Source organism: Somniosus microcephalus, chromosome 1 (assembly GCF_052327205.1).
Source record: "Somniosus microcephalus isolate GS21.2 chromosome 1, FLI_Smic_1.0, whole genome shotgun sequence".
NCBI classification, from domain to species: domain Eukaryota; kingdom Metazoa; phylum Chordata; class Chondrichthyes; order Squaliformes; family Somniosidae; genus Somniosus; species Somniosus microcephalus.
The window spans coordinates 73,073,130-73,094,964 of record NC_140987.1 but is presented as its reverse complement, the minus strand read 5'-3'; positions in this window follow the sequence as shown (position 1 = coordinate 73,094,964).

The window sequence follows — 21,835 nt, the reverse complement described above, 5'->3', positions numbered from 1 at the left end:
CTGTTAGAGGTGCCGTTCCTTGGATGAGACATTAAATCAAGGCCCCATCTGCCCTCTCAGGTGGATGTGAAAGATCCCAGGGCATTATTTTGAAGAAGAGTAGAGGAGTTCTTCCTGGTGTTCTTGCCAATATTTATCCCTCAACCAACATCACTAAAACAGATTATCTGGTCCTTGCCACATTGCTGCTGTGGGCTCTTGCTGTGTGCAAATTGGCTGTCATGTTTCCTACATCACAACAGTGACTGCACTTCAAAAATATTTCATTGGCTGTAAAGCACTTTGGGACATCCTGAGGTCATGAAAGAGATGACATAATTGCAAGTCTTTCTTTTAGTTATTTTATTCCAATACTGAAAAGGGCACCTACAGTGGAGCTTCACATAGCACCTCCCCTTTAAAAGGTGCAGGCCAACTTTAGATGGCATTGCACTTGCCCAAATTCCATCACCTCCCAACCCCCCCACCATGGACGAGTTGTCCAATGACCAGCACCTGCTATATTGAAATAAGCTGTGCAAACCTGAAAATGTTGTGTGCCTCCCGCAAACATCTTTGGACAAACGCCGTGTCCATCCTGTCAACAACTCTCAAGCTTTGAAAATCGCCTCCTCTGGCTCAGGGGTGAGCGTGCTACCACTGAGCCATGGCTGACACTGAATGCCCTTATCAGGATTTCAGACGTGAGCCTCAATTTGTGATGATTACTCCTGGTGGCTAAACCTCTTTGCTGGAAAGCTGAGTTCTTAAAACTAACCTTACCCAAGATAAAAATAAAATAACAACAATCAAAGAAATCATGGGTGGAAGCATCTAGCCGCAAACAATAGACATTTTTATGCTGAGAAAATGAATTGTATAGTGAACTGTTTAAAATTTACATGAAGTTCAAGTCACTGCATAAACTTTAACCTTAAACAACAACAGCAATAACAATTTGCATTTATACAGCACCTTTAACATAGTAAAAAGTCCCAAGGCACTTCACAGGAACGTTATCAGACAAAATCTGACACCATGCCTTATCAGGAGGGGAGCTAATGGGGCGCAAAAGGCTTTGCAACCGGGCGCGGCGCTGACATCGACTCCCGCCATGTTCGGCGGGAGATTTGCGGCGGCACTACGGTGTTGCGCCCCGATCTCCTTCGCCCAGAGATTGTGACGTCATCGCCGTGCGCATCGCCCTGGTAGCGCCCCAGACCTGAAATTGACTTCCGCCCCCTGCAGCAGCACCGGTCAATAACAACGACAGCTGAAGAAGGTGTGCATCGGGTGTCTGTCTGCTTCGGTGGCGATGATTAAAGGCGAGGTGGCCGAGGTAAGTAAAAAAAAATCTTACTTTTCTTGTTGCAGTTTTTCTCGCTGGTTCCTGCCCGCGATCGATCAGCCCGACACTCTGCTTGAGTGTTGGGCTGATTGTTAAGTATGTGTATTGTATTGAACAATTAACACAAAGACTTAAACGTATAACTCAAACAGGTCTTTACTGGTTGGAGGTAGGGACTATACGTAGGTCTTTACTTCATGCCCACAGGCGGGAACTGAGGGGAGATCAGTACCCACAGTACTATTTATACCCCTATGGCCAGGAGTGGTACTGCGTATCACTATGCCCTACAAGTAGTGCAGTCCTGTCCATAGGTTCAAAGTAGCACACATATTACATACACAACATTCCTCCCTTCCTAGCTTTACAGTCATCTCCCCATTTAACATAACGTAATAACATATATACATATATAACTTCAGGTTTACATAACAGAATAACAGATACATAGATAACTTCATGTCAAAGCAGATCACAGATTCAGTCTCTGCGGAAAACAGTTCACAGATTCAATCTCTGTGGTGTAGTCGGTTCACGTTGCTGGAGTGACTCATTCAATAGTCCTTCCATGGATTTAACAGTTTGAACTTCCGAACTGAATTGGCTCCGTTCGGAGGGACCACGTGTGTGATCTGGTAGAGGTAATAATGGTTCAGATGGGTCATCTTCTGTTTCGACTTTTCCTTTTCTGCTTCTTGGAGACTCTCTGGGCTCCACTGTCAGCTGCCAGCTGCATGCGCAGTTCCTCCTTCTCTTCCTCCTTTTTCCGTAGTAGAGCCACCTTCTCCCGATGTTCTGTAGACTTTCGGTGCTCCTCCATGATTTCTGTATGGTGGGAGTCGAAGTTACAAGTTGGGCAGGACAGGACATAGTAATATTCGGTGTCGTCCTGATCTAGGCCAGCGAGAGGGTCTTCTATTTCCTCCATACCCAGCTGGGCGTTAGCCAGCTTTTGTTCCAAGTCCAGACATCTTTCCTGAAGAGACTTCTTCATGCGTACCTCTTCATCCAGCTTTTTCTGAGCTTCCAGCAAGTCGTTTACTAATGACCTCATTTGAGATTTTACTACTTCAACTTCTTTTGGAGATTGATTGATCGGACTATTCAATCCCTCTACCGGAGCAGCTGTTTCAGCGGTCTGTTGTTCTACGTTGACGTGAGTCAGCGTACTTTTGGCATGCAAGGGCTGCTCTGTTGCAGTCATCTCAGTCTGTGTTGCCACCTCAGCTCTTCCAATAACCTTTGAGAGCTCCGAACCCCTTTCGTTTGAATATTGAAGTTCGTGTTCAAGTTTTTCCCATTTCAGAGTCCTGTCCTTCAGCATATGCAGGAGTTGGCTGACCGTTAACTCCTCTGACATCAGACGTTTTGTATGCTCCTGCTCCATTTTCTCCATCAGCTGCTTCTGTTGTCTTTCCAGATTCTCCAACTCTATATCAAAGAACTCTTTCGTTGCATTCAACTCTTGCTCAAAACGGCGAAGCATTTGTTCTAATTGCTGTTGTAGTTTGAAATGGAGTTGAGTTCGAGCCCGGTGTCCCTCAGAAATGGGCACATCAGTAGACTTGCCAGACTCAGAATCCACAGTTAAACTATGTTGTTGTTGCTCAGTGGAATTCTGTGCTGAAACTTTGTCTTTTGCACCTGAGTTGGGCTTACCATCATCCGTTCCAGAGTCTGGGCCGACTATCTTCACCGAGTTCTCACTCGTTATTGTTTGTAGGAAATGCCAGTCCATATTCATTTTCCTAATCCACTCCCGTCCTAGTAGTGGAGAACCTCCTTCAGATATCACATATAAGTCCATTATTTGACTGTCTTCGCCCTTGTGGACCACTGCAACCTCTATTTTCCCGATGGGGTACACTCTTTGCCCCGTGTATGTTTTCAATATAATCCCTGTATCCTGTAGGGGAATATGTTGGAATAACTTTCCGTAATCTTTCTTATTTATGACCGTCAATGCCGATCCAGTGTCCAATTCCAGTTTTACTTGGACTCCTTCTATCTGAAGAGTGACCCAAATTGTCTGGAGGTCTGCACCCTTACCAGCGTTGAGTACTCTTAAGCTAGCCAGTTCATTACAGCTTAAGCTAGCCAGTTCATTACTGCTAGCGTCTGAATCGGACTCCTGTTCGGTCACCTTGTGTACCTTTGCGTATTTTCCTTGCGGTGACTTCTTGTTGCTGGTCTTCTTCCCTGACCTGCATACTCTAGCTATATGTCCAAGCCTGCCACAAGTTCTACATTCTTGGTTTTTAAACCAACACTGGTTCTGATCATGCGTTGTCTTTCCATAACGATAACATTTGCCAGAACTCACACCCAATTTGTGTGCACTGAGCTCCGGTGACCGTAGCTGCATTACTGCCGTGCCTCTCGCTGCGGCTTCGTGTGCTGCTGCCATAGTGACCGCCTTCTCAAGCGTCAGCTCATTCTCCTCGAGCAGTCGCTTTTGTGTATCCTGTTTAAATAAACCACACACAAATTTGTCTCGTAGTGCATCTGTCAGTCCCGTTCCAAACTGGCAATATTTCGCTAATTTACGCAATTCCAGCAAATATTCAGCATTGCTTTCATGCTGTAGCTGCCTTCTGTCGTAAAATTTAAATCATTCCGCTAGCATCAGCGGCGTGGGGTTTAGATGATCTTTCAGGACAGTAACAATCTCATCGAACGTCTTATCCGCCGGTTCATCTGGTGATAACAGGTGTTTCAATTGCCCGTATGTCTTGGCACCCATTAAATTTAATAATGTTAGAGCTTTATCTTGGTCACGAATTTTATTTGCCTTACAATAATTTTTTACTCTTTCAACATATATGGCCCAATCTTCGAGGTCACTATCAAAGGTACTAATATTCCCGTGTTTAGGCATTGTAGATTTGCAATTTCTCAGATTTTATTTTGTTTACTTGTTATCAAAGATGGCGGCTTCCCGCTCTTGCCGTCGTCCTCCGCCCACAAAATGGCGGTTTTCCCGCGCTTGGCGGTCTTCACCCATCCCCCGACGCCGTCTCCCTTCAGCCCCCGAGTGCGGCCCTTATCTTCGCCGCGATCGATAGCCCGCGCTGTGCACCGCGGCTCTCGCACCTTGAGCTTCTGCAGCCGCCGCGCCTTTCAGTCCGAGTGCGGCCCTTATCTTTGGTCCCGATCGCTGGCCCGCGCTGCGCCTCGCACTTGAAGCGGCTCCCGGCCTCTGGCTCACCCGCTCGCGCGGCTCTTGCTCGCTCCCTCCCGGGCTCTGGCTTACCCGCTCGCGCGTTTCACCGCGGCTCTTATCAGGGATTGCGATCGCCCTTATCTTCTCCAACTTCCCCAGCCCTGTCTTTGCAGCCCACGCTGCACGGCTTACCCCACCACCTAGGTTGAACAAGGAAACTGCAGAAAGACTTCTGTCAGTCGCTGGAAGCTGTCAGGATGGCTGCTGCACTCCAGTGCTCAGTCGCTGATGGAGGCTTCAGAGTCCTAAAGCCTGTCGCTTCTAGTGGGGTGGTGATGTTTGAAACTTCTCTTCAACTGCCGCAGGGTAAGAACCTGACTCGTCGCCAGTGTTAAGTATGTGTATTGTATTGAACAATTAACACAAAGACTTAAACGTATAACTCAAACAGGTCTTTACTGGTTGGAGGTAGGGACTATACGTAGGTCTTTACTTCATGCCCACAGACGGGAACTGAGGGGAGATCAGTACCCACAGTACTATTTATACCCCTATGGCCAGGAGTGGTACTGCGTATCACTACGCCCTACAAGTAGTGCAGTCCTGTCCATAGGTTCAAAGTAGCACACATATTACATACACAACACTGATCACGTGGGATCGCGGCTGCCTTGGTGGTCCAGGCAGGTACTTTTTCTATTGCAGAGCCTGCAGTGATGGCCCTTCCCTTTAAGGGAGGTAAGGAGCCTTTGAACACAGCAGCGCCGCACGGCCCAGTGCGCAGCGCTGCTGAAGTCTCCGCCCCGCCTGCTGCCGATTGCGCTCCAGGAAGGAAGTGCCGCGCTTGATTTAACGCTCCACTTCCTTCCTGGAGCGCAAATCTAAATTTTTTAAAAGTTAAGTAACATTAGTGCCTGGAGCTAATTTTCTCAACTTTTAAAATTTAGCGCCCCCAACGGGTCTATAATGAATTTCTCCCCCACTGTCATTTTTCCTCACTCCCACACACAAATGTGCACACAGTCACAGATAGCCTCTATTCTTTTAAAACACTCAGTAGAAAATTTATCGGAATAAATCTTTTAAAATATGCCCTCCAGCTTTTCTTCAAATAATTTTAAAAAGCAACTGAACAGGAATTACTAGAATCTGAAGAAAAATATTTGAAGTGGGGCATCGGTGCTCTTCAGGAATTAAAGGGTTTAACAATGCAGCTTGCACACTAGAAATGGTTGAGACAGAGACCGGCGGAGATAGTTCAGACATGCTAACCACAAGGTCTCGATGCTTTTGCAAGATTAGATGAAATTAGCTCAGAACCATCTATGATTAACCACAAACTATGGAAATGCAGACATGTGGTTTTACTAAAGGTTACAAAATTATAACAACAGGTGAGATCATAAAGATCATGTGACAATAAATGTAGGTGAACAGTCATGTGACACGAGATAGGGAATTAGTCAATCAGCAACTGTGCACGCGGGTTTTAAACCAATTAAAACTGTGTAATGGGATTGTGCACAATGCTACCATGACTTTTGAATGCATAAATATGTAACGCTTACTGTATCAATTTGGAGAGATCTCCTGGTGCGCCAGTAAGAGATTGTCTCCCCACCCATGTAATAAAGGCTTTTGATTTGTTCCTGACAGACTTGTATCGAGTGTTGAATAAATACTCCACATCAATTGGCGTAGTCGGCAGGATCCACCTGGAGGACAAACTACTGACCGAGATGGACCATCACGGAGTGAGTACGTTAAAATACCGCTCTAAAATCTGATGTCATCTGTGTGGTGAAGTGTCAGTCCGCTGGGGGATTCAAATGAATTAAAAATCTGAGGACAAATTAAAAGATCTTAAAAGATAAGACCTCAGTGGGACTGTGGGTATTTAAAAGGTAAGACCATAGTGGGACTATGGCTGGATTTAAGGAAGAAGAGTGGGGAACAGAAGGGTCTCTAACTAAGTTTTTCACGGAGAAACATAAAAAAATTATTATTAAGATGAAAAAGGATGGGTGGGACCCATCTGTGAAACCCACCAAACAGAAGGTTTGGTGGCAGACACAGTCAAAGGAAAGGTGCGACAAGGCAGGAGTGTTGATAACTTGGCAATGTCTTAGACTTAGTGAAAACATGCAACCAAAATTGGAGGAACTCAAATTAGTCCGTCAAAATAAACGACAACAGACTAGTATGTTTGGGCCGGTACCTGGTCTGCTGGACAAGGATATCGATAATGGAAACGACCCGCCACTATATGGTATGGTGATGGCTCCAGAATTAGAGTCGACTGTTGTGTTTGTGGCCCCACTTGCGGCCCGAAGTCGGTCTCTGAACACCCAGGGAGACATCCCCCCCCCGGGGGCGTTATTGTCGTATTCGGCATTCACCCCGGGCGAGAAACAATCAATTTTGAAAGACTTGCCCTCATTGAATCCCAAACACGGCAATACTGACTTTTGGCGAACGTTAGAAAAAATGTATAACATACATAATGGCCTAGAAATTCAGTATAGCCACTTTTGGGGCGGTAAAGTCGGGCGGGCGCTAAAGTTTGCGCCCGCCGGAGAGTGGAGGCCACTTCGCCGATATTCAGTAGCTTTGGCCAAGGAGTTTGCTCGAGCGCTAAAACTGGCGTTGCACCCCTATCTTTAGGCGCTAAGCCGGCGGTGCAGACTGATACCGCCGAGGCCGGGCGCAGCGCAGGTGCGGTCATGTTTTGATTGACAGCAGACACCCTGGCGCCGGCCAGCTCTTAAAGGGGGAAGGGTCGACTTGGTCTGCTGCCATGCCCTGGATACTGCAGCCCTCCAGCTAGGCCTAAACACTGCTGCTGGAGAGAAATAGCGCCAGCAACGATGCAGACTGCCCGTGAGCGAGCGCAGCGCTTCTCTGCCCATGATTTGAAGGTGCTGCTTAGGGGTTTGGAGAAGAGAAGAGGTATCTTGTGCCCGGACAGTGGCAAGAAGGCTCCCAAGAGGCTGTACAGGAGAGCCTGGAGGGAAATCGCCCAGAGGGTCACAGCCAACAGCGATGTCCCCAGGACTGGTGACCAATGCCGGAAAAAGTTTAACGACCTCACTCGGTTGGTCAGGGTGAGTACCCTTTCCATTGTCCTCCTCATCCTTGCATGTGCACCTCACATTATGGGCAAAGGGACCTCAAAAGCCTAATGGCCAGCCCTCCTCCAGCAGCTATGGCACTGGCATGAACATCAATAGCACTTTCTGCACTTTACACACTGGCCAAGCTATTCGACCATGGGAGGCAGGGCACACAACAACAGGGCACCACACTGGCCAAGCTATTCCACCATGGGAAGCAGTGCACACAACAACAGGGCACCACACTGGCCAAGCTATTCGACCATGGGAGGCAGTGCACACAACAACAGGGCACCACACTGGCCAAGCTATTCAACCATGGGAGGCAGTGCACACAACAACATGGCACCACACTGGCCAAGCTATTCCACCATGGGAGGCAGTGCACACAACAACAGGGCACCACACTGGCCAAGCTATTCCACCATGGGAGGCAGTGCACACAACAACAGGGCACCACACTGGCCAAGCTATTCCACCATGGGAGGCAGTGCACACAACAACAGGGCACCACACTGGCCAAGCTATTCCAGCATGGGAGGCAGTGCACACAACAACAGGGCACCACACTGTACTTAGAGGCCGTCCTTTCTCTTGCAGGCCAAGCTGGCCCAGAATCTGAAGAGCCGGACAGTCACCGGGGGAGGCCGTGCCCAGTTCCAGGAGCTCAGTGACCTGGGGGAGCGCGTGGGTCGACTCATGGGTGCCCAGGTGATTGGCCCCGTTGCAATTGGAGATGCCGACCCTGTGCTGGGCCCCAATGGTAAGGACATGAGCGTTTGGACCTCTCTCGTTCCCCTTGCGCTTCAGATCTACATCCTTTGCCACTGTCCGACCAATGCGCATAATGCGACCACTCATGCCTCCCTCGCTGACGCCCTGTCCTCACTCTAAAGCTACTCTTGTGCCTTCCTGCTTTCAGCTGGTGAGGAGGAGGTCCCTGAGGCTGCGAGTGTCAGTCCCTCGGAAGAGGAGGACGGCGAGGAGCAAGAGGAAGGCGGCACATCGGGGGAACCCTCATCTGCGCCAGGGGATGGCAATGGAGGGGACACGTCTTGCCTGGAGGAGAGCCGGGGAAGTGTTGCAGGGGGGTGTAGCTCCTGTGCCCAGTGGCGTCCAGCCACGCGGGAAGGGTCGGGCAGCACGGCTGCCTTCTCCCCAGAGGGGGGAAGTGTTGCAGGGGAGTGTAGCTCCTGTGCCCAGTGGCATCCTGCCACGCGGGAAGGGTCGGCCAGCTCGGCGGCCTTCTCCCCAGAGGGGGGAAGTGTTGCAGGGGAGTGCAGTTGCTGGGCCCAGTGGCGTCCAGCCACGCGGGAAGGGTCGGGCAGCTCGGCGGCCTTCTCCCCAGAGGGAGAGTCCGGCCTCCAGTCCGGAGACGGTCCTCGCCCAGGAGGTGTGCCTCCTTGATCAAATGTCCGCGGACTCGGATCGTCGGCACACCGAGTTCATGGGGGTTGTGGGACGGTTGCCTGAGGCCATTGAGTCCCTGGCTCATAGTGTGGCCGATTTCGGGGCCTCACAGGCCAGGGGTTTAGAAGAACTCGCGGCAGCACAGGCCAGGGGTCATGAACAATTCGGGGCAGCACAGGCCAGGGGTCACGAAGAATTCAGGGCATCACAGGACGCGAGTCGGGCTGATTTCAGGGCAGCACAGGCAGCGAGTGCAGAGTTGATGAGTGGTGCCGTGCAGTCACTGGCTGGTCTGATGCAGGCACAGACCAGGGCAGTACGGGCACTCACTGCTGCCACACTCGCTGTGTCACGCACGCATCGCCAGGGCACCCGCCGCGCTGCTGCAGCACAGCGGTCTGGGCTTCACCAGATTGCTGCGCTTGCTGCAGTGCCAGCCCGGCCGACTGCCAGTGTCCCTGGCGACCAGTGAGCGCCTGGCATCAGCCAGCTTGCCCCCATTGCTGCAGCCGCCACTGCCACTCCCCCAGCAAAGCTGCGACGAGCTGCTGGAGAGACTGATGCTGCCCAGCCACAGCTGCAGCAGTCAGCAGCCGGCCCCTCCAGGGCCGGAGCTCGTCTAGGCTGACCCCCAAGGGCACCTGCCGTCACGCATTGTGCCCCTCAGGAGCTTTCCCCCAGCCTTGCAACACCCACAGGGCCCAGGTTGAGGCGGAGCAGCAGGTCGGCCAGGGGCCGGAAAAGCCTGGACAAGGACTCGCCCTCTCGGCACACCCAGTAGAGTGTGTTGCCAAATGTTTTTTTATATGGGGGTGTTTGTGTTCTATATGGGGGGGGTTTATTTTGGTAAGGCCGAAGATGAAGGCAAATGTTTTTTTATATGGGGGTGTTTGTGTTCTGTATGGGGGGGTTTGTCTTGGTAAGGCCGAGGATGAAGGCCATTTGGATGGACAAGATTTGTTATTCCTCCCCAGGTTGTGGGAGTGAGATATGTTTTTGACTGTTTTTTGGGGGTCTTGTCTGTTTTTGGGTTTCATGTGGGAAGGGCCCTGAGTTTGTTAAATAAAGCTTTTTATTTATTCAGCTTGTCCATGTGTGATGTTTCAAGTGGTTGTTGCGTTAACCGGCTGAGGGCTTGCGGAGCGGCTGCATTCAGGTGCGTTCATTGCCACAAGCCATTCCCTGACAGGGGGCCTAGAAGTGTCGTTCAATAAGCCGCCGACGGACGGCCCTTGGACCTTGTGGCTCCCTCCTGGGCTGGTACTCCTCCTCCTCCTCCTCATGGTCCTCCTGCTCGTCCTCCTGAGGTGGTGGTCCAACGTGAGGTGGCAGTGCCTGAGTCCTGCGGATAGCCAGGTTGTGCAGCATGCAGCAAACGACGACGAACTGGGAGACTCTATCCGGCGAATACTGTAGAGATCCGCCGGAACGATCCAGGCAGCGGAACCGTTGCTTGACGACGCCAATCGTTTGCTCTATGATGTTCCTTGTGGCTTGATGGCTTTCGTTGTATGCCTCCTCAGCAGGGGTCCTGGGCGCGCGGAGCAGGGTCATGAGCCATGTACACAAAGGATAGCCTTTGTCCCCGATAAGCCATCCTCTTGGGGGAGGCTGTGCCTGGAACATGTCAGCCACAGTAGTCTGGCGCAGGATAAATGCATCGTGGCTGCTTCCTGGAAAGCGGGCATTGACAGCTAGGATGCGCTGCCTGTGGTCACACACCAGCTGTACATTGAGGGAATGGTAGCCCTTCCGGTTGCGGTAATCCTCGGCATTGTCGATAGGTGCCCGCATAGCCACATGCGTGCAGTCAATGGCGCCCTGCACCATGGGGAAGTCGGCGATCCTCGCAAATCTGACTGCACGCTGCTCCTGCCTCTCTAGGGTCATGGGGAAGGAGATGAATTGGTGTCTCCTTGCGAAAAGGGCATCGGTGACCTGCCGGATGCAGCGATGCACGGTGAACTGGGAGATGTTCGCTATGTCCCCAGCAGCGGCTTGGAAGGAGCCGCTTGCATAAAAGTTCAGAGCCACCGTGACCTTCACTTCCACCGACAGAGACGTCCTGCACATCAGCTGTGGATGCAGATCTCTGTGAAGCAGCTGGCAGATCTCTGCAACCACCTCCCTTCTGAAGCGCAGCCTCTTAACACAATGCGCGGCAGTCATGGTGAGATAGGACACCTGCTGGCGGTATTCCCTGAGTGGGTAAGGCCTACGTTGCCGACGCCTGATGGCCCCTCTGCGTCTAGGCATGGCTGCCCCTCTCACACAGCGTCTGCGAGCCCTTCGCACATAATGCTGGAACTGAGGGTTGGAACCCCATGCAGCCCCCATAATATACTTGCAAACAGTGAAATCACAATGAGACAAATTTGCAAGCTCTGGCCAGAAGCCAAAAATACCTCTCCTATGTTGGCCCAATTCAGTAAGGCCTCTTCCTTGGTCTCTGTCCAGAAATCCGTAGCACTAAAGTCATTGCAGCAAAATGGCTGGCCTTTATAGTTCAGTCTAAGTGCCCTTTAATTAGCGCTCCCCGAGGCCCGCAGGGCCTCTGCTGCGTTCCACTTCACAGTTCTTAACAGCGCCACGCCCACATTGGGCGGGCGCCACTGAAGTTCCGGTTTGGGGCGCACAAACGGCGTTGCACGACGAAATGACGTCATAAGCTGCGCGCGCAGCTGAGCGCGCGCAAACACTTTGCGCCGGCGCTAAATGTCAACTGAAGTTGGGCGTAGGCGCAGATCGGTCTGCGCCCGGGCGCTAAGTGCCTAGCGCTCGAAATCTACCCCTCTTATGGCGCTAACGGCTGGCGAACGCAACTGAATTTCTAGGCCAATATGTTCGAATGCGATGTACACCTACTCGTCCGGACCAAGTGCCCCCGGGACGTCTGGAACACATTGGTGGATGATGTGAAGAACCAGATGTGGGCCCTGAAACTGGGAGCCACGCTGGCCGATCGAATAACTGCGTATAATGATTTTAAACAGGCAGTACAAATGGCGTTGGGCAACCCGTTACCAAATTGGGGTAGTACATGATTACATGAGCGCCTGGGGCAGACGAGGATTTGTCACCTCAGGAGGAGAGGCCATCAAACATGAAGGCCGAATTAGGCTACTATTGGATGCTGCTAGTAAACCTGCCCAAGCAGCAGTAACCAAAATAAAGGCTCACCAGAAGGTGGAAAACGGGGTGCAGAAGGGAAATGAGGCAGCGCACGTGGTGCGGCGGAGACCCAGACTCCCATGGCTGAGGCCGTGGGTACTTTGACCCTCGGGAGAAGATAGTATAGACGTTGCAAAATTGCAAGCCGATGCCAACCATAGGGAGAAGAAAGAGTGGAAAGAGAAGGACGGGACTCAGGATCCGGACTCTGTATGGCGAAAGGACAGCCGTGTGATAGGCCCCGAATGCATACGACGTATACTAATGGTCTACACCATGGGGTCGACCATCGGGGATGAACCGCCGTTACCATAAGTATTGCCCGGGACTGGTGGCGACCGGGCATGGGCCGGCGGATAGCCGAGTACTGTCACCGATGTGTGATATGTGCCCAGCATAATCCGGGGAAAGCAGTGAAGATACGACTGTTGCATCAACCACGCCCTAGGGACCTGTGGAAGAATTTACAGATCGATTTTACTGGGCCACTACCCAGCTCTCGGGGAAAGAAATACTGTCTGGTGATGATTGATCAGTTCACACGGTGTGTGGAAGCATTTGCTACCTGATGTGCCTCAATGAATCCGAGACTCAACGTTAACGGGGCAAAGCAAGGCTTTTATTAACTCAGAAAGTAATACACAGTGGAGAAGTGTCTCTCATCCAGAGATCTGCTGTACTGCCTGTGAGGCACGCTGGGGCCTGCTTAAGTAGGGGCCAGGTATGGGCGGAGCCCTACACACAATACAATACAGGTAAGGAAATGAAACTCAAACTAAACTCCCCTGCTTATCACAGTCACAGGCACAATCAAACACAGAGAATACAGAGTGCCTGATGAATGGCATATTTCATCACATTCACCCCTTCTACAGATTTAGTCTGTTCGGGGGTTTGATAGTCTTCTGTGACCGACGTAGCTGTTGTGGTGCCGCGGGTGTCAGCTGGGTGTCCCCAGTGGCCTCCTGGGTCTCTGCCGGGGGCGCCGCCAGGGTTGTTGAAGGGGTAGTTGGTGGGGGCACCGTTGGTCGATGTTCTTCTGGGGGTGATGAAAGGATAGTGGGTGGGTAAGAGTTGCTGTGATCGTTGTTGCTGTTGTTGTCGTGGTTGTTGTCGTTACCGGCTGGGGCGACGTCTTTTATGGACACGGTGTCCTCCCTTCCGTCGGCGTGCTGGACATACGCGTATTGGGGGTTGGCGTGGAGTAGATGCACTGACTCCACGAGAGGGCCCGTCTTGTGGCCCCTCACATGCCTTCGTACAAATACCGGACCTGGGGTGGAGAGCCATGACGGCATGGATACGCCTGAGGTGGATTTCCGGGGAAAGACAAACATTTGTTCATGAGGCGTGGCATTAGTGGCAGTACACAATAGCGACCGTATCGAATGGAGCACATCTGGGAGGACTTCCTGCCAGCGGGAGATAGGGAGGCCCCTGGTCCTTAGAGCTAGAGTGACTGCTTTCCATACTGTCCCGTTCTCTCGCTCCACCTGGCCGTTACCCTGGGGGTTGTAGCTGGTGGGGCGGCTCATGGCGATCCCCCTGGACAGCATGTACTGGCATAGCTCTTCACTCATGAAGGACGCCCCCCTATCCGTATGGATGTAGCTAGGAATACCGAACAGGCAGAACAGGCTGTTGAGGCATTTAATGACCGTGGCGCTGGTCATGTCTGGGCAGGGGAAGGCGAATGGGAAACGGGAGTATTCGTCCACAATGTTCAGGAAGTAAACATTGCGGTCGACTGACGGGAGGGGGCCCTTGAAATCTAAGCTGAGCCGCTCAAAGGGCCATGTAGCTTTGATTAAGTGGGCTCTATCTGGACGGTAGAACGGAGGCTTGCACTCAGCGCAAGTGCGGCAGTTCCTGGTCAGAGACCGAACTTCCTCAGTCGAGTAGGGTAAGTTGCGGGACTTTATGAAGTGGAACAGCCGTGTGACCCCTGGGTGACAGAGGTCATTGTGGAGGGTCTGTAGCCGATCCCCGGTGGCGCTGGCACACATCCCTCGTGAGAGGGCGTCGAGGGATTCGTTAAGGGCCCCTGGCCGGTAAATGATGTCATACTTGAAGGTGGAGAGCTCGATCCGCCACCTGAGAATCTTATCATTTTTAATCTTCCCCTTCTGTTTATTATTAAACATAAACGCTACCGACCGCTGGTCGGTGAGTAGGATGAAGCGTTTGCCGGCTAGGTAGTGGCGCCAGTGGCGCACTGCCTCCACGATGGCTTGGGCCTCCTTTTCCATGGAGGAGTGTCTGATCTCGGGCCCTTGGAGGGTCCTCGAGAAGAAAGCTACGGGCCGCCCCGCCTGGTTGAGGGTGGCTGCCAAGGCAAAGTCAGACGCATCACTTTCCACTTGAAAGGGAGTGTTCTCGTCCACTGCCTGTAGCGTGGCCCGTTCAATATCCCGCTTAATGCTTTTGAAGGCGGCATGGGCCTCAGCAGAGAGCGGAAAAGAGGATGCTTTCAAGAGGGGGCGGGCTTTGTCGGAGTAGTTGGGGACCCATTGGGCATAATAAGAAAATAACCCCAGGCACCTTTTCAGGGCTTTGGGAGTGTTGGGCAGGGGCAGCTCCCGTAGGGGGCGCAATCGGTCGGGGTCTGGTCCGATTTCCCCATTCTCCACCACGCTGCCTAGTATGCAGAGGCGCGTGGTGTTGAAAACGCACTTGTCCTCGTTGTAAGTGAGGTTGAGTTTTTGTGCGGTTTTCAGGAACCTCTCGAGGTTCGAGTCGTGATCCTGCTGGTTGTGACCGCAGATGGTGATGTTGTCGAGGTAGGGGAAGGTTGCCTGCAAGTGGTGGTCATCGGCCATGCGGTCCATCTCCCTCTGGAAGACCGAGACCCCATTCGTCACCCCAAAGGGGACTCTGAGGAATTGGTAGAGGCGTCCGTTCGCCTCGAAGGCGGTGTACGGGCGGTCCTCTGGTCTGATAGGGAGCTGGTGGTACGCTGACTTGAGGTCGATGGTGGAGAACACCCGATATTGGGCAATTTGGTTCACCATTTCTGATATGCGGGGTAGCGGGTAGGCGTCTAGTTGGGTGTACATGTTGATCGTTTGGCTATAGTCGATCACCATCCGTTTCTTCTCGCTACCCCTCAACACCACCACTTGGGCGCGCCACGGGCTGTTGCTGCGTTCAATAACGCGCTCCCTCAGCAGCCTGTCCACCTCGGTCGCGATAAACTGCCTGTCCTCCCAGCTGTACCTCCTGCTTTTGGTCGCTATTGGCTGGCAGTTGGGAGTAAGGTTTGCGAATAGCGAAGGCGGCTTTACCTTCAGGGTAGCCAGACCGCACACTGTGAGGGGCGGCTGGGACCCACCGTAATTGAGCGTGATGCTTTGGTGGTGGCACTGGAAATCCAGGCCCAAGATCACGCTCGCACATAGACTCTTCATGATTAGTAATTTAAAATTATCGTATACAGTTCCGTTAACGGACAATTGTACCGCGCAGTAACCCATAATGGTCGATGTCTGGGTTTTATCAGCCATAGAGATGGTGCCCCGAGCAGGGACCACCGTTAGAGAGAGTTGTTGTGCTAGTTCAGGGTGGATAAAACTCTCCGTGCTTCCACTGTCAATAAACATTTAACCCGGCACCCGTTTACCTCGATGTCCACCATTGATTTGGATAGCGGGTGCGGTCTGGTCTGGTCCACTGTGACCGATGCCACTGTAGGGCCCTGATCGAGACAAGATGGCGTCCACGCTGTCTGCTCACAAGATGTCGGACCCCACGAGGTCGGGCAAGATGGCGTCCAAGATGGCTGCTCCCACGGCGCACACGCGGCGGTGGCGGGTTTTCCAGCGGGGTTCCCTCTGCACACCTTCCAAGATGGCAGCGCCCTTGGTGCACATGTGGCGGCGTGGGCGGCGCGGGCTGAAGAGTAGGCGTCCGAGTTTCTCTGGGCTACATCCAGGGATTGCGCTGTGTCCACAGCCTGTTTCAGGTCCAATCCCGTTTTTTCCAGTTGTCTCTGCCGGATGTAAGTGGAGCTGAGGCCTGTGATAAAGGCATCACGAACAAGCTCGTCAGTGTACACTGCGGCTTTTACATTTTGGCACTTGCAGTCTTTACCAAGCGTTTTCAGGGTAACTAGGAACTCATCCAGCGATTCCCCAGGTCGCTGTGTGCGAGTAGCGAGCAGATGCCTAGCATACACCTCGTTCGTAGGCTGCTGGTAATGCGCCTTTAGGATGTCACAGGTGGCCGGGTACGTGTCGGCGTCTTGGATGAGGGGGTAAACCCGGTGGCTTACCCAATTCCGCAGGATTCCGAGTTTCATACTTTCAGCGTCCGTAGCGTCTGTGATGGCTGCGGAATTGTCCAGGAAGAATTCCATACACTTAAACCAGTGTCCGAATCGTGCCGATGCGTCCGAAGCATGCGGGTCCAAATCCAAACGTTCGGGTTTCAAGAGTTGATCCATTGCGTTGAAAATTGAGTTAATAAAATTGATGTGCCTCAATGAATCCGAGACTCAACGTTAACGGGGCAAAGCAAGGCTTTTATTAACTCAGAAAGTAATACACAGTGGAGAAGTGTCTCTCATCCAGAGATCTGCTGTACTGCCTGTGAGACACGCTGGGGCCTGCTTAAGTAGGGGCCAGGTATGGGCGGAGCCCTACACACAATACAACACAGGTAAGGAAATGAAACTGAAACTAAACTCCCCTGCTTATTGTAGTGTCCGTGTGTAGATAAAGACACTGAAGACAGGAGTTGGTTCATAGGTATTTACTAAGCAAGTCTGGGGGGGGTTCTAAAGGATATACACAATACACAGGCTTATATAGCCCAAGTGGCAATTACCGGCATTACGCACACCTGGGGCTCTTAAAGACACATACACCACAATTCCTCCCCTTCTAGCTAACTAGTACATCATATTTTAAGTAATTATTAATTACATGTTATATGCAAAATAATATACATTGCTGTATTAATTAATTATAAGTTAGTCTCTCAGGAGGCTTCCTGACTCGGTCCGGATAACGCCTCGGGGGTGTAATAGTTTCTGGTGGTGTAGTAGGTTCTTCTGGCAAGGCTGATTCGGCTTGAAGGCCAGTGTCGGGTTCATCGGGTTCCAGTATCACCGGATCGGAGGTAGATATGGGTATCTCTACTTCATCGTTAGATGTATAGCGTGGTGGTGTAGGTTGTCCCTTTTCGGATGACTTGATGATTTGGTCAGCATGGCGCCTTATTATGCTTTCTCCGATGCCCACGGTATACATCAGTGGTCCTAGTCGTGTGCAGATAGTTCCAGGCTGCCATTTCTCGGTACGGTAGTCCCGGGCCAAAACCGGTTGGCCTATCTGGAAGGCCCTAGTTGGCCTTTCATTCATGCCCTGAAACTGCCGGTTCTCCACGTCCCTTCGGATGTTGGGCTTGACCAAATCCAGCCGGCATCTTAGGTTTCTATTGTAGAACATCATGGCGGGAGTTTGGTTTGTAACCATATGTGTTGCATTCCTATATGCAAATAAGAAGTTATCCACCTTGTGCTGAAGTTTTATGTCTTCATTACCCATGGCCTTTATGGCCTTCTTAAAGGTCTGGACAAACCTTTCAGCCAATCCATTGGTGGCGGGATGGAATGGGGCGGTCGTGTAGTGCTTTACCCCATTGTTCTTTAAGAACTTTCTGAATTCTTCGGACACAAATTGCGGTCCATTATCAGAACATATCTGTTCCGGCAGCCCATTCCTGGCAAATATGGTCCTTAATACTGTGATGGTTTGTTCCGTGGTGGTGGAGGACATCTTTATTACCTCCGGCCACTTGGAGTGTGCATCAACTGCGATTAAGTACATTGAGTCCATAAATGGACCAGCAAAGTTGATGTGCACCCTTTGCCAGGGAGATGAGGGCCACTCCCATGGATGTAGAGGGGCCTGTGGCGGAGCATTTTGGACCTTCTGGCATCCTAGGCAGCTCTTGGTCATGTCTTCGATGTCTCCATCGATACCTGGCCGCCATACAAACGCCCTAGCTAGGTTCTTCATTTTCACTCCACCCAGATGCCCCTCGTGAAGCTCCTTTAGCACTTTATCCTGGAGTTTGGGTGGAATCACCACTCTGGATCCACACATCAAGGTTCCTCGGCACACTGACAGCTGTTCTCTTCTTTGCGAGAATGCTGGCAACAGTGGTTCGCCATGTGCTGGCCATCCCTTCATTGTTAAATCGTAGACCCGTGAGAGAGTAGGGTCATTTCTGGTCTCCCTTTCAATGGCAGAATTTGTCACCGGTAGACATTCCACTATGGTAGAGTGGAATATCTCTACTGGGTCTACTGTAGGTGCCTCTTCTATCGTTGGCAACGGCAGGCGCGATAAACCGTCAGCATTCCCATGCTGTTTTGACCCTTTGTATTCAATGTTGTATTGGTGTGCCCCTAGAAAAAGGGACCACCTCTGTAGTCTTTGTGCCGTCATAATGGGGACACCTTTCTTAGGGTTGAATATGGAGATGAGGGGTTGATGGTCAGTCAGCAAGGTAAATTTTTGTCCGTGTAGGTAATGGTTGAATTTCTTCACTCCCCATACCAGGCTGAGTGCTTCCCTGTCTATCTGGGACTAGTTACGCTCAGCTGAGTTCAATGAGCGTGACGCAAAAGCTATCGGCCGTTCCGAGCCATCAGGGAATCTTTGGGACAATACCGCTCCTATGCCGTAAGGGGATGCATCGCACGCCAGTCTGATTGGTAGTGATGGGTTGTAATGAGCCAAAACTTTCTCGGATGTGATTAAGTCTTTACATTTATGGAAGGCACGTTTACAGTCTTCGTTCCATTTCCAAATCACTCCTGTCTGTAGAAGATCATTAAGAGGGTGTAGAATAGTTGATAAGTTCGGTAAAAATTTATGATAGTAATTTATTAATCCCAGGAATGACCTCAATTGTGAAACATTTTCAGGTGCTGGGGCTTTTATAACTGCTTCAATTTTTTCAGGTGACTTATGCAACCCTTCCTTATTAATTATGTGGCCACAATATGATATCTGATTTTGGAAAAATTCGCACTTGGGGCGATTTGCTCGTAGGCCCCGTTCTTTCAGCCTAGTGAGCACCTGCTCCAAATTGGCAAGGTGCTCGTTGTCATTTTCTCCTGTTATAAGGATGTCGTCTAGGTAACACTGAGTCCCCGGAATCCCTTGCAGGACTTGCTCCATAGCTCTTTGCCAGATAGCTGGAGCTGATGCTACTCCAAAAACCAGTCGATTGTACTGGTACAGGCCTTTGTGTGTGTTTATTGTGAGATACTTTTTAGAGGTCTCCTCAACCTCCATCTGTAGATATGCCTGTGCCAAGTCAATTTTTGTGAAACGTTTTCCTCCGGATAGTGAGGCGAAAATATCTTCTATCCTCGGAAGAGGATACTGTACCGTGTGAAGGACCGGGTTTACAGTCACCTTAAAGTCCCCACAGATGCGAATTTTTCTCTGTTCCTCAGAGTTATTTTTCAATGCTTTTTTCATGACTGGAACGATGGGTGTTGCCCATTCGCTCCAATCTATTTTGGATAATACGCCTGCCTTTTCCAAATTCTCCAGCTCTGCCTCGACTGCCGGACGTATTGCGTATGGCACCGGTCTTGCCTTAAAAAATTTTGGAATTGCTGCATCTTCCACTTTTATTGAGGCGGTGATGCCTTTCAAGGTTCCTAGTTTCTCTTGAAACACTTCTTTGGCGTTGGCCAAGATGTCTTTTAATCGTTCAGGTATGATGTCATCCTTGTTTTTTCCTTACTGGTCACCGTCAGTGCCTGAATGGAGTGCCAGTCTAAACGTATCTTCCTTATCCATTCACGTCCCAACAACGGTGGACCACCATCTTGTAGAATGTATAAATACAACTTTTGTATTTCTTTGCCGTTGTATACCACAGGCACCTTTATTTTTCCTTTGGGGTATACTTTCTGCCCCGTATATGTTTTTAAGATAATGGATGTGTCTTTTAGAGGTATATGCGAAAATAGCCTCTCGTAATCTCGTCGATTTATTACGGTTAGAGCTGATCCTGTATCTAGCTCCATTTTAACTGGGGACCCTGCTATTATGAGGGTAACCCAAATGGTCTGGTAATCTTCATTGGCAATTACATTATGTAATTTGAGAGAGCTTAGTCTCTTGTTCCCGGAGTTGCTATCGCTCTTCTGGTCTTTGGAGCTACTGTCCGTCATCATTTGTACCTTTCTGTGCTTTTCCTTATTGATTCTTTTCCCGTTAGTGGATTTTTTATTTTCAGATCGGCATACACGTGGAATGTGTCCCATCTTCCCGCATCGCCTGCATGCTTTTTCTTTGAACCAGCAATCCCTCTGGTCATGGTTGGATCTGCCGCAGCGATAACATCTCTTGAAACCCCGTGTCATTTCATGGGTGCCGAAGTCCTGTGGCCTTTGCTGTATCTTTGCTGCTCCTATTGCACTGAAAGCCTTGTCCAGTGTTAAATCTTTTCCAGAAGATACCTTTTTTTGTGTTTCTACACTTAGGGGATCGCAGATGAATTTGTCTTGCAGAGAATCTGCCAGTCCTGCCTCGAATTGGCAGTGTAGGGTATCAACAATCTCCTCAAAATTCTTGTCCATCGGTTCGGCTGGAGTGATTAAGTTGCGTAACAGCTTGTATGTTTCTGCGCCCATTAGATCCAGAAGCACTGAAGCTTTTTTTTCATCTTCTATTCCATTTGCGGTGCAAAACACCTCCACTCTTTCTACATATGTGGTCCAATTCTCTATCTTTTTATCAAAAACATCAATATTGCCAAAGTTAGGCTCTGTTTCGTTATCAAAAGCATCAATATTGCCAGACTTAGGCATTTCAAAAAAAAAATATGGCGCTTCCCGCGCTTTTTTTTTTCTGTAGCAACGATATGGCGCTTCCTGCGCTTTCCCGCCGCTGCTACCGATAACAACGCTGTTTTACTGTGGTTTCCGTTTATTCACTGTTGGAGACTCGTTCCCGACGGAGGTCTAAACGCTGACCTGCTTGCCGCGCCGGCCGTCTCCCGAGTGCACCCTCCCAGTCCGTTATTGCTTGCCTCCGATTTCGCTGCCTGTCTCAGCTGTAGAGCCCGACGCTGGAGCCCCAGCCTGATGCCCAGGAAGGATTAGCGCAGTACCTGCCACCAGCTTGGCCAGCTGGTGAAACCAAAGTTTCTATAACTTCCTTGAGTCTTCTGGATGCTGGAGGAATCGATGTCCTTGAGGTGCTGCCGAATTGCAGGTAAGTCCGTTTCCACTTCGTCGCCACTGTAGTGTCCGTGTGTAGATAAAGACACTGAAGACAGGAGTTGGTTCATAGGTATTTACTAAGCAAGTCTGGGGGGGGTTCTAAAGGATATACACAATACACAGGCTTATATAGCCCAAGTGGCAATTACCGGCATTACGCACACCTGGGGCTCTTAAAGACACATACACCACACTTATCACAGTCACAGGCACAATCAAACACAGAGAATACAGAGTGCCTGATGAATGGCATATTTAATCACACTACCCGCAATTGCACTGCCACCACTGTGGCAAAAATATTGGCAGACGAGGTGATTTCCCCGTCGGGGAATCCGTACTCAAATTGACTCGGATCAAGGGACACACTTTACCGGAAAGGTCATCAAAGAATTGTG